Source organism: Manis pentadactyla, chromosome 2 (assembly GCF_030020395.1).
Source record: "Manis pentadactyla isolate mManPen7 chromosome 2, mManPen7.hap1, whole genome shotgun sequence".
In the NCBI taxonomy this organism is placed as follows: domain Eukaryota; kingdom Metazoa; phylum Chordata; class Mammalia; order Pholidota; family Manidae; genus Manis; species Manis pentadactyla.
In genome coordinates, this window is record NC_080020.1 from 5,675,038 (window position 1) to 5,688,539 (window position 13,502).

The 13,502-nt window shown below is 42.1% G+C and overlaps 1 protein-coding gene across 2 annotated transcripts in view; it reads left to right on the forward strand.

Annotated features, from left to right (window-relative positions):
• The window catches only part of STARD13 (StAR related lipid transfer domain containing 13), a 329,780-nt gene that overhangs the window by 120,298 nt on the left and 195,980 nt on the right, over positions 1-13,502 (forward strand). The gene's annotated exons all lie outside the window — the stretch shown is intronic.

Sequence of the window (13,502 nt, forward strand, 5' to 3'; positions counted from 1 at the left end):
AGTTAAGTTTGTTAAGTTTGTTAAATCAATGGATCCTCCGGAAACAAGAAGTCTTTCCAGGAGAGTTGCCAAGGCTATGCTGGGTTTTTATAGAAGCTGAGGCCAGAGAAGACTGTAGCCCTGTCTTTTTCAAAAGGACCTCTAGGAAGGAAGGGAGGGTGATATAGAGACTTGAAGCCATTAAGATTATCCACGGAAGTCATTTATTCACATGAATTGTAGACATTGTTGTAGTTCAGTTAAGGCAGTAGAGAGACAAGGTTTTGACTCTGGGAAATAAACCGTAGGTAGAAATTTTAAGATCATGAATGCATAGAAATTAAAGCTAAACGTGACTTCAGAATGGTGAGCATAAGCATTGTTCCAGAGTAGTGCAATTCTTTTTTGAAATAGTAGTATGAGACTTAAAAAATGTTCAATCAGAATATTAATATCTACTTACCCATAATCTGCTTACCACTCTGCTAACAGTGGATGCCAGCAGGCTATTCAGCTAGGACCAAACAATCCTCTGGGAAGCAGACTTCAACTCCTGCTTCTCTAAGCAGGCTGGGATGCTTGCCACAAAACCAGGCCAACTCCGTGAAGGAGCTTTTAGATGCAAATTGATTTTCTTGGGTTTTCTTGCTAAGGTAGCTCAAGTATGGAACTTTGGCCATGAAACACTGAAATACTTAAGTTATTAATGTTGGCATCAACTCTGGGTGAGAGTGTTCATTTGTGAAAGTTTTCTTTATATGGTTCAGTTCACCGTATCAGAATAACCGACTGTATGAATGTGCCCCCAGAGAGCATCTGCCCTGCCAAGACGTGATATGAGGATATTGACTCTTTTTTCTCATTTTTCATTTTTTTCTATCAGATAAAAGTTGTGTGCTGGGACTTCCTTAATTTTCCCCCAATTTTTTATTACCTCTTAGTCAATAAAACAGTGTTCAGAGTACTTTATAACAAACTTGCGTTTGTTGTCTGGAGTATTCCAAAGGTATTTGATTCTCCCTTTCCCTTTTATATATCCTGAAAGAAGGAACTCCTTATTCTAACTCACTAGCACTTCTTTTTGTGAATAGCTGTCTTGTCAATGAGATGGAAGGACAAGAAGTAGAAGTGTGTAAACATATTACAGCTTGTGGATTTCTGTGCTACGAGACCACATTTAGGAAGGGGAGGGTTATGCATAACTGGAAAAAGCATTTCTCAATGTTCACAGTGACACAAATAATGGCACCGGTGGAAGGGTTAAGGTATCAGTGCTATTCACATATGTTCGTTTTGTTGTGAAATGACACAAGGGAGTTATTACTAAAGAGGAACTGGTGTGGGGAGCTCTTCCTGGGCTTTCCACTTCTGTGGTAGCTGCCAGATTTTCATCAGATTGTGGCATTTTTGCCAGTGCATATTTCTTAATTTCCCAAGACTCTGCTCCTCATGAGGGTCAGCAAGAGCTTTTCTCACCTGTCATTTCAGTGTTGATTATTGTCATAATGGTGGTGATTGTTGTTTATTCCCAAGATAACCAAGTTAGCGTTCAAAGCAGGGTTCTCATTCAGGTTGTCAGAAGTCAAAGGCCATCAGTGGCCGTTTTCTGTTACACACCACTGTCTCTCCATAGGCGTTGTGGAGACACACGGACCTCGGATCCTTTCTCTAAGGCTCTCTTGTCACTTGCAGTTAGTTTAGAAAAGAATAATAAAGTTAACTGGAAAAATTCTATTTTCCTTGCTTCTGGAGTGACAGAGATGAGCCTGTGCACCTGAAATGGTTTGTCCCTGAGTCATCCTATTGGGCTGGTTAGCGTGTGGGCTTACAGAGACTTGGAACTAACAAACGGCTGTATGTCTAGCTTGTGGGGGTGCCTGTGTGTTGTGCTCTGCCCATCACCGTCACTGTCAGGAGCAGAGCGCTGCCGGAATGAGATGCTGTCATACAGCCTGGATGCAAGTTTCCTTAAGGTGGGTGAGTGACAGGCTCTTAAAGTCCCTCTCTGTCCCTAATCGGTTAAAATGGTGACAACTCTCAACTTTTGTACCGCCATGTCTTTCTCTAGAAAGAAGCATCCCCTTCAGCTTTCATTGTATCTAAGCAGCTTGAACTACTTCTCAAATGTTAAGGTCTGAGAAAATCCAAATGAATTTTCTCAAGCTTTCTGTTCCTTTCTTTTAAGACCCCACTCTGTTTCAGTGGAAATGTAATCCACGTGTTTGACTCTTTTGTATCCACATAACAATATTTATGTTGCTTGTGGGCTAATTGATGTCTAAGGCTTTTGCTGTCTTTTAGAGTCTCATTTTAATTCATTTCTCTTAGACGCAGGAAGTTCTATTGGTGCCAAGGATAAACTCATTTAAAACACTGAGAAGTTTGATTCTGTTAGAAATGCTAATCCCACCAAATTTCAGGGAGGCCTTGTCATGTTCAAGCAGGTTCATTCATTCTTAAAGTCAACAGGAGCATCCTGTGATGTGATGTGAGCATGAGATTGGGACTTTAATGCAGAGTAGGATCAAGAATGGAACACGGGCCATAAAAAAGTTCCTTATTAAAACCTGAAGTGTTCCATGATATCAGAAAGTGCAGGAAGATGCTAACTGATCCTCTTCATGTATTTTATATCAGTGTCCTTCCTTTTTATTATAACTTACTTTACTGTAAAGAACAGGCCATCCTATTCTGTCAAGTGTTTTAATAAACATCTTTTGAAAGAGGAATACGTTTTTTAAGATGTGATTTATATTAACAACAAAAGAAAAACCTAGGTCAAGTAACTATACAATCAAAATCTGAGAAAGCACATTACTTATAACAGGGTTCTTAACCATAGATACACATAGAATATTATCTGGAGCCTTTCAGAAACATGAATGATCTGGCTGCCTCGCAGAGATTCTGATTCGGTTCAGACCTGGGCCCGGGGCCTGGGCCTCAGTATTTATTAAAGCTCCACAGGTGGTTCCACTGTGCACCCTGGTTTGAGAACACTGACTTACATTAACTACCATATTATAACTTGTAATCTGTAATTCTGTACAAGGTCATATTCTAAGCCCCTAAGAAAAGTGTAGCTTAGGGAGGAACAAAATTGTCATTTTACAGGGACAGAAAGAAGAAGAAGAAGAAAAAAAGACGGGTGTGCCTGGAGCATAATGTAAACAGGTGGCTGGCTATCTAGCTGGTCGGGGATCCTGTCAGAGGTGTGGGCAGGGTCACATTATGAGGTCGGGCTGGGCTTTGTTGCCAAAGCAAGAAATTTGGATGTGGTTCTGCATGTGATAAGAAGCAAAGGATTTTAAGCAGAGGAGTGACCGGACCTGAATAAAGTAGCCCTGGAGTGGTTTAGGTGACCGATAGACAATGACATGCCCCAGGTAGATAAGGATGGAATTGGAGAGAAAGACCCAGATATGGGGCAGCTCGTGGGAAGTAAAGACGACAGTGCTGAAGGGCTGGATGTTGGCAGTGAGGGAGAGGGATGGAGGAGTCCCTGTTTGTCATGCCCTGGGCCAAGCTGGGGACAGCGGGCAGATTTGTGTGTGACAGTTGCAAAAGGAACTTTCTTTGCATAAGAGAATGAGAAGTGCGGAGTTCCCTGATGGCCAAATTAGGCCAGAGGTGCCTACTAGACACCCAAAAGCAAAAGTCAAGGAGCTGGATGTATAAGAATGGTTTTGAGAGAAAAGTCAAAGCTGGAGATAGAAATCTGGGAATTATTGGCATCTGACTACTGCAGAGTAAAGCCTTAGGACTGGATGGTATTGCTTAGGAAGAGATTATAAATAAGAAGGGGCCAAGGACCAACTCCAAAGGCATCTTTTCTTTAGAGCACAATAATTAGGCATGAACTGTACATACATACGTGTGTGCTAAATTTCTGGGGAATAAGAGAAAGAGCAACACTTCCTAAATTGCAGCATTCTTACAGTCGAACAATAGAAATGCCATATTGAATAATCTTTTGTGACAGATTTATTTATTCAGTCCCAGGACTGTTGATGAATAAAAGGTAATCAACGAATATGTCTCACTGATAAATATACCTTTTTAACTTAGAAATGATATTGCAAAGTTGAAATGAGAAATTTTAAATAACAGCTGAAGGAGAGACTTTTGCACATGAAAACAATGTGTTACAACATTCCTGGGCTTTTCTCAGAAGTTTTGAATGTGTAGTCCTAAAATAGAGATAGTCAAGTTGAAGGACAAACATTTTTGTCATGTTTGTAGTTGGTCAATAAGTATTTATTGAGCCATGAAATAGAATCCTTGTCAAAGCATGTAGGAACTATAGTGCAGAATATCGATTCAGTACTGTGGTTTTATCCTGGCAAAGCCCATGAATTTTATTATGCTGCTCAAATCTCTTAACTCATCTCTTTAACCGGAAATAGAGTAGGCTTCCAGAAATTGCAAAAGGACAGTATAGAATGTGCCTTGACTACATGATATTGTATTTGTAAATCTGCTGTGTCAAGCCATCTTACATTCTCAGGCAGAATATTTCCCTAGTAACATTTTTATCTAAAATAAGAATTTCAGAATCTTATGGTCCTGTTATCTTGTGCAAGAAAGCATGTTTTATCTGTAATGTTTCCTCAAGGCATACTGTGTTTGGTGTGTAGGAAATTAAATGAACACTAGATATCATAACACTTTATCACTAGCATTAAAGCACGAATCATGTGCAGCCCCATGAAAACAAATGCATTACTGGCAATGACATTCCATTGGAAAGTCTTATCATATGCTTCTTATCCTCTTTCCATCTGGGTAAACGGGAAACATTTCTAGGTTCCTTGAAGGATCATCAAAAGTATTTCCCATTGAAATGTAATATTTATCATTTGAATAATGTTCCGAAAGTATAAAAATTCTCCTATCTGGCAAGTGTAACAGTAAGAGTTATACCCACTCTTCTATCTTCCACTGCCTGGGACGGTGACATCACAAAGGCAGCAAGGTAGCGCTTCCCTCCTTTGCCTGATGGTCAGTTGCATTCATCACACAACTGTTCAAAAACAATGATGGATTGCTAACCCTGAGGCGTTGTCCCATGGTCTTGGAAATAAACTACAACTTCATTTCCATCCCAAGAAGACTTCATACCATAGACATAAAAGAGCAGCGATTATTAGAATAAAAATAAGTAAATAAAAAGCTCTTACCTATTTCCACCATTGTCTCATAGGCAGTTTTATCCTTTCTGGAAAACAAGGAGATGCTTTGTGCTGAGTTCTAGTTCTTAAGTTCTTAAATCAAAGCAATAATGACAAATGCAAGCAGGCCCTCTTAACCCCTTAGGGTAGCACTCTAGTGGTGGAAAAGGTTTGGAGCTATTTGAGAGATCATTACAGCTACATAATAGCAATTGACATCTGTGAAACGAGCATCTGTGCAGCCACAGTGTTGGTATAAACACTGGCCACAGCTGCAACTGCAGTTCCGGGGGCAGAGCCCTGCAGTGTATGTAGATACATGTCGTTTCACTCTTGGTGCACAAGCCACGGAGAGGAGGCTGGGTCAGTGGTTGGGTGTGATGGAAGATGACTGGCACAGCAGCATCATGTAGTAATTAAGAGCAGCTACTAGAGCCAAGAAAACATGGGTTTGAATCCTTTGTCCACCACTTACGCAGTAGGTCCTTGGACAAGATAATTAATCTCACTGTTCCTTAGTTTCCTCATCTTTAAAAAGGACAGTAAGTGTAGTACTTACCATATAGGGCTGTTATGGGGATTAAATCAGCTAATATTTTCAAAGCATTTAGCATAATGTCAAGTCCTTAAAAAACACTATGTAAGAGTTTATTTAAAATACGGAAATATACATGCATATAAGTGGAAAATAGAGCAGCTGAGACATTTCCTGGTAGAGGAGATGCTTTTAAGTTCCAGCCTTAAGCTGCCCACCCCATGCTCATACCTGGATTCATCTGCCTTGCTCCCATACCTTATGAACCCATTCCAGATCCCATGTTCATGGATTTCCAAATGCTAAGACACCAGTCTCACTCTATTTTTCTAAGATACAAAAATCAAATACTACATATGTTGTTAATGCGGTTGGCAGCATCTTACAGAAATCCATGAGTGTTAAAGCATGAATCATTCATTATACTAACATTTTGTCTTTCTGAAGGATCATCAATTATAGTTTGTTCATCAAAATCACCATCAGCTTTAGAGCTATGCAAGCAAGAATTCATTCCCATGCCCTTGGCCCAAATGGACTTTGACGGAGACCTAATTAAAATGGGAGAAGTTGGATTAAATAATCTCTAAGGTCCCATTTAGCTTTAAAGATCAGGGAGTCTATAAACTAGACTATGTGTCTAAAGTAAACTTAGTGTCTTCAGTCTTAGTTCCCTTTCTATGTGGAATGCATAGAATGTTCTGATTGATAGACAAGGGAGGGCAGACGTTCAGAAGTATACCCCACCGTGCCTGCTGGCGTCCTTCCTTATGCTGTGTGGTTACCTAGCCGTCATCAACAGCAGCAACTTATAACTGGTACTTTCTGTCACTCGATCTACATCTGCCAGAATTGGAGATGGAACAAACAGGGAGCAAGCTAGGGGTCCAGGGCCTGCAAAACCTGGAGAATCTCAACAGTTGCTGCACCCTGCTCCGGCCAGACCCCAGGCTCAGAAGGGCCCCACACTTGTTTTAATGCTCTGCTGTTATCATCTTGAAATTATTAATAATTATTGAGTGGAGGGCTCACATTTTCATTTCATACTCGACCTGGCACATGTTACAGCTGGTCCTGTACTCGGGGAAAGCTAGGCTCTTGTAGAATCGTGCCTTGATGTATGAGTCCATCTTCATTGGTGCTTTGGTGTTATTTAAGTAAGATAAAAGTGATGGGTAATACCACACTTTGGAAGCCTTCCCTTGAGTGTCTATAATCTATAATCCACGTGCTCTATGCCCCTTGCTCTTGGGGAAGGACATCTCCTAGGAGAGAAAGCTTGTTAGTTTTATTTCATTGTCTACTGATTCTAACAGGCTCGTTATGAAATAAGGCAGTAACATTACCCCTGGTGTTGACAGAATTATACAGATTATATTCGAGTTATTACATATATGGAAACAAATGTTTTAGTTTTTTCAAGGTATCTCAGTATTTAGGTATAATAGAAGATTGGGACAAATTACAACTCTTAGTATGTTAGATTTCCAGATCGAAGGCTTGTTTTGAAAGCTTCTTATTAAACTGTTTCTTAATTAAAATTTTATTTACAGTACCCATAATAGAATAATTCATTAAACCACTACTATTAAAACCATTAAGGCTATTTCCTGCATAGGTGTCACCTAAGGCCACTTACTCAGTAAAGGAGAGGTAGTGATAAAGCCTATCATTTATCACCAGGGATTTCCAACACGTATCTGCTAACATTTTATTTTGTCATTATGTCCATCTGTCTCTGAAGAACACTAAAGCTGGCCAGAGTCTAGCCTCTTAAAATTGCAAAGGTTAAATCCTTTTTTCCTAACAGAAGCTATACATAGACCTCCCCATTTCATGATGTAAAAAAACAGAGGAAGATACTTTCCTTCCTTTGAAAGTTAAGTTTACTGTGTAATGAAAAATATTTCTAGGCAACTGAATAAAAAAAAAGAGTGCACGCATTTTCATTTGCTTTTAAGCTCTTCAAACAGAAATGTATTTGCACAGCTCTGGATAGTAAATAAGTAGGCAGACTGTCCTCGTCAATGATTCTAGGCCATGTCGTAAGAAAGTAGACCTGCCTGGCAGCAGGGCCCTGGCACCAAGGTGGGCACAGGTGGTGTTCCCTGCAAAGACAATCAGATGACGGTGGCTTGGGAAGCCCATTCTGTATGTTTAGCTCTGAGCCCACAAAAGTGAGAGATATGTAAGCAGCTTAATCAAAGATCCCTAAGAAGATTTAGTTTCCAGATAAGAAATCTGTAGCAGTAAATTAAAACTGAACAGTCATCAGAATTCAGAAATTCAAACTTTAGGTTTCACCCTGGACAAGGTCTCCTTCATCAATACGTGAATGTAATGATTTACTCATGTATCTTTGCCCTTAGGCCACAGATCCTTCTAGGCAAAGGCTGATGTTTTCTTCACTCTGAATAGTCCACTTTGCCCTAGCGCAGTAGCTGGGGTACAGATGGTGCAAAATTGAATGCCTGCTGAGTGAATGAATTTAATGATCATTATAATATTAACAGCTACCCTGCATTAGACATTATTGGATGCCAGGCACTGAGCATTTTCTCCTGCATTTTCTCATCTGATGCCCAGGCTTCAGGGCAGGTACTATCCCTGTGAGCAGAATCAGCGGCTTGCTGTGATTGTGGGAAAGGGCTTCCTCAATGGGCTCAGGACTTAGAAACAATTGGAAAATGGTGCCTCCTCTTGGGTGTGTGGCTAGGTGAGGGCATCCTATGCTGAATTTTAGCCTCCATGCCCTCCTTGGCTGCTTGCTCTGTGTAGGGCACAGCTTGTGGCCAGTGGTCCTGGGTACAATTACTGCCCCCCCCCCTCGTGCACAAGGAGACCAGGGCTTGGAGTGCGTGCATAACTTGTTGGAGGCCCAGGATGACTACAGGTAGCTAAGACGATGTGGGAGAGGAGAGCACGATGCACACGGCTGCCAAGGCTTGTGAGCTCCCGATGACTCCCGAGCCCTCGCCCTAGTCACAGTCTTGCATTCAGGAAGGGTGTTGTATGAGCGATATGGAACCATTTTCAGAGCCCTGCCCCAAGGCCGCCTCAAGGTTACCGCGGGGTACAATACATGGGAGCTGGTTACACCATTCTAGCGTCCCAAGGTCCCAGTGATAACGATGGTGATGATTAATGATGATCCTGAGTATTTGTGTAACACTTGACAGCTAAGGGTTTTTCCATTTCAGTAATAGAGCCATGGCTTAATATCAGTAGGTTCTCATAGAGTCCTTTGAGGTGGGCAGAGCCAGTGCTGTGCCCTCTACCACATTAATGAGACGACGGGACTGCCCAGATGGCGGGGCCGGCGAGAGCCGGAGCGGCATGTGAATGCAGCCCTGCTTCCATGCTTGCCCTTCTCACTGCTGGCGCCCAGCGTGAGCTCTGCTCAGTAAAGGCAGCCGGTCGCTGTTAACTGTACCCATGGCCCCCAGACCTGGGCATCAGTACCACTGGAAAAGCATTTTTAAAAGTACAATCTCCTGGACTCCTCACCAGACCCATTAATCAAAACCATCCCTAGGGGGCATTGCATGAGTGTGCATCTGTGGAGGGTGGGGCAGGCTGGGTGGGGGGTCTGCGTTTTTACAAGTCTCCTAGGCGGTTTTTGTTGCTGTTTGTGAACAGCCTGCGCGGCGCTGCCCTCTCACCAGCGACTGAAACGGCTCTCACGTCTCAGGGTTATTTCAGGCTGCCCGCCTGAGCCTGGCGACGTCGCCCAGTCCTAATAGTTACATCTTCCCTCGGCCCACTTAGATCGCACCCATTTGCAAGCACTGGCTCAAGACTTTCATGATTTTGTTGCCAATGCCATTCTTTCTCGTGGTGCCCATTCCCACCTCCTGATGATCTCCCCCTTGGGGGGCTGGGAGGTGGGGTGGACGGCGGGAGCCTGCTGTGGATCAGGGCCTAGATTCAGGGCTTTTCTGCACGTCACCCTGTGAGCCGTCACAGCAACACGCTGAGGTCATGATTGTCTCCCCCACTTTAAAGATGGGGTACATGAAGAAACTTGGTCAAGGCCAGTGGCGCTAGTAAGGTGACAGCGATGACAATGATTGATGGCGAGCACAGGGCTCACAAGCTGGCTTCGGGTCACTCCACTGAGTGTCTCAGCAAGTGTCCCATTTGCAAGATTCTTTTGCACCATAATAGACAAATTTTGTTTTATATTAAAAAAATTTACCTCCTACTGTAACACACCTAGTAACATAATCTAGTTGAGGAAATTAAAGAATGAATGCCTTTTCTTACTTCTTTTGTGAATCACTCCCTAACAAGCTTCAAAAAGGTGAACTGATACTGAGAGAGATATGATATTTATTTATTCACACTCTCTAATATTATGAGGAAATCCCAGCTAACATTCTTTCCTCTTCTTTCTTTTAACTAAAAAGAACAGGAAATGTTAGAGCACATGGAAGATTTATAGATTATATTGCCCAAGCCATTTATTATATAAGAGCCAACTGAACATCAGAGACATTCAATTAAGCTATTTCAGGTTGCATATCTCATTAGGGATGGATCTGGGATAAGACTCCAACTCCAGGTCATAGCAAGTGACTTTTGGGATTATAGGGGAATTCATACCCCGATAATTAGCTACCCATTCATAAGCACAATGCCCATTTCTGAAATTAGTGTCAAGTATAAACTTCTTGAGGGAAGAATGGTACCTTACCTTCAAGAGCAAATCTTCCCCCAAGGTGGGTTAATACGTGTACGTTGGCATCCTGACTCACTGCCGGAGGACTTTAAAGGAGGCTGATTGCTGTCTCGGAAGTGCTGAGTTTATCTCTGCTGGCCCCAAACCTGCCTGTCCTACTATGATCCCACCCCTCAGTGTTGAGCACTTGTCAGCTGTGAGTTTGTGCAAAATACCTTTTTCTGTTCACCAGCCTTTGTCTAGGGTTTTTATAGCTAAAGGAAACTAATATTGCCTAGCATGTGTTGTTTTCCCATGATATGATGTGGAAATGGGGAAAGCATAGTTGAAATTTAAATATTAGTGTTTCATCGATTTAAGACAGAAATGTAACTTTTGGTCCATTTTTTTAAATTACAGAACTGGAGAAAAAAATGAGTGTTTTTAAAAAAGTCCCCCAGATCATGTGACCTTTTTTTTTTTTCCATGGAGACTCTAAGTTATCATTCAGTTAACTTATTTGACAAATATTTATTGCATACCTACCACTCCAAACACTGTCTCAGCTCCTGGGGATTCAGTGGCAAACAAAACAAACAACATCAACACCTTCAATGGAGCTTCCATTTGATTGGGAGAGATGGATAATAATAAACAAATATGTAATATGTATTATAAATACTATGAATAAAAGCAATTGAAGGAGCTGGAGAGTGAAAGGGAGAGCTCTTTTAGATCCACTGGTCAGAAAAGGTCTCTCTGCGTAAGTGGTACTGGAGCAGAGATATTCAGAGGTCTGGGAGAAAGAATGTTCTAGGCAGAAGGAACAGAACGTGCATCAGTCTTGAAGCAGGAGCACACAGTGTGTTTGCAGAAAGGCACAGATGCTGGCGGGGCTTGGAGCACAGTGATGGAGCAGAAGAGCGGTAGGAAAAGGGGTCAATTGACAGCCAAGTCCTCTGCAGCCTTATGGGCTGGGAGGGAGCCCTGATGTGATCTTAGGTATAATTTACTGTGAACAGTTACCTGGTTTATGATGTAAAAGTTGGAAAGAAAGGACCATAGAGGCTGATAGTGGAAGCAGAAAGACTATTTAGAGGTCTCCCGGAAATCAAATTGAGTTCACGTCTCAGTTGTAAAAGAAATACTTAGTTGCTAGTCACATGAGAGCCCATTGCTTAATTAGAGGGAGGGAAAGAATCACCTCTGGTGCTCAGTTTTTTACACAGATGGGAGGAATTATCTGTTATGTTTCAGGTACTCTGCTCTGCTATGCACTGAGACTAAAAAGATGAGTAAGATTTACCCTCAAGGACGTACGGAGAAGTGCAGTAGCCGAAGAGTATATACGATATAGAGGGTAGATCGCGGGATGGCGGATGAGCTTGGCCGGGCTTCGCAGAGGAGATGGCCCCTGAAGTGGGCCTTAAAGGAGGAAATTACACTCTAAGGAGGGGCAACAGCAAGCACATGGAAGCACATGCAAGAGGCATGAAGCAGCCTAGGTAATTACTCCATACTGGGGACCTTGGGTCAAGGAGAGCCAGAGAAGAAAAGACTGGAGAGGTGGGCAGAGGCCAGACGATGAGTTTGTGGATCACATCTGTGACGTTAGTGCTATAGCAGGTGGTTTCTAACTGAGGACTTTATGATCGTGTAAATCCATTTTCCTTTCTTCATTAGTGTTTGGCATAAGCATCACAAGCCCCTGTTTATTGTTACATCCATCTTTTCTAAGCTATGATGCTCTACTTTAAAGAATAACCATTAGAGCCTCTTTTCTTGCCTGGGTGTTGGAAAGAATCTGAGGTCTTCTGTGACTTTTAAAGATGACTTTTGTTAAATTAGCAGGATGTACAAGAGCTTCTGGAATTGCCGGTTTCTGGCCTTGCTTCTTGGGGCTCTTTCACTCCCAGTCTCGGTGCAGTTGCTTTGAAAGTTAAAATGAGCGCCCAGAGCACAGGTGAAATATCCCAGAGACTTGGCAGTCCACCACCCCTGAGGTAAAGCCAATATGACCTCCTGATCAATTTTTCAGAAGGCTTCTGGGCCATAGTTACTTAAAAAGGACCCTCTGAAAAGAGACTTGAAATGGATCTAGAAGGCTGTATTTACTCATTCATAATCATTTAGTGATGACCTGCTTTAGGCAAGACTGCATACCAGGGACAGGGTGTTGGGGGGACACAAAAATGAATGGGATAAAATCCTTTCTTTCAAGGAAATCACAACAATGAATGACTTCTTATAATTTGTGTGAGAAGTCTTACAATTCTTTGACTTTAGTATATATACAGAATGGTTTTAGGTGAATAGTTGAAAAGGTTTTACAAAATTTCATTAAAAATAGTTGAGTCCTTTTGTTTATCGAACATACTGACTAGAGGCAAGGGGGGAAAATGGCAGAAGAAAAGCACTAATTCACGGTGCCCACATTGAGAATCTCCACTGAACAGCCGCCTTGTGACAGTCGACCTTTTTGTTCACATGGAGTTGCTCTCTGGAGTCCTCCGATGTCAGTGGTGGCCTGAGGGCCCTTCAGATGTCACCAGGGCAATGACGATGGAGTACCACACATGAAGCAGCCCCTCTGTGATGTTTTTTATGAAAAGCATTGAATTAAATTATTGTATAACAACCATCTGCATATGAAAGGCAGTGAACTGTTGGAGAACCCCCTGAAAACAACGCTGAATTTGACTCCCACCTCCGTCCATGACTCACTGGCAACCCTTAGAAATCTTGTTGTGACCCAAGTCCCCTATTTGGAATGTGGGAAATAGTAATACTGTACTTATGACCTCCAGGGCGCTGTGAGCTAAATTAGGGAGATTGTTGAGATAGTTAGGGAAAAACTCCCATCTATTCTTTCTCTAGCCTATTCCTCTTAACCCTTTCTTGGTCAACCTTTCCAAAAGATCCAGGAAGTTCCCACTCTGGCTGCAACCATTGCTCCCCACCGCGGCGATCCTAGCAAAACCAGTAATAGCTACGCTGACTGAGTCCCTTACCACGTTCCGGAGATTGTGCTGAGCACTCCCCATGCATTATTTTATTTCAACCTAATAATTGTAGGATCAATATTATTAACATCCTCATTTTATAATGAAGATATTTAGACTCTAAACTCTATGTGATTATTGGCTTAGATTCACAA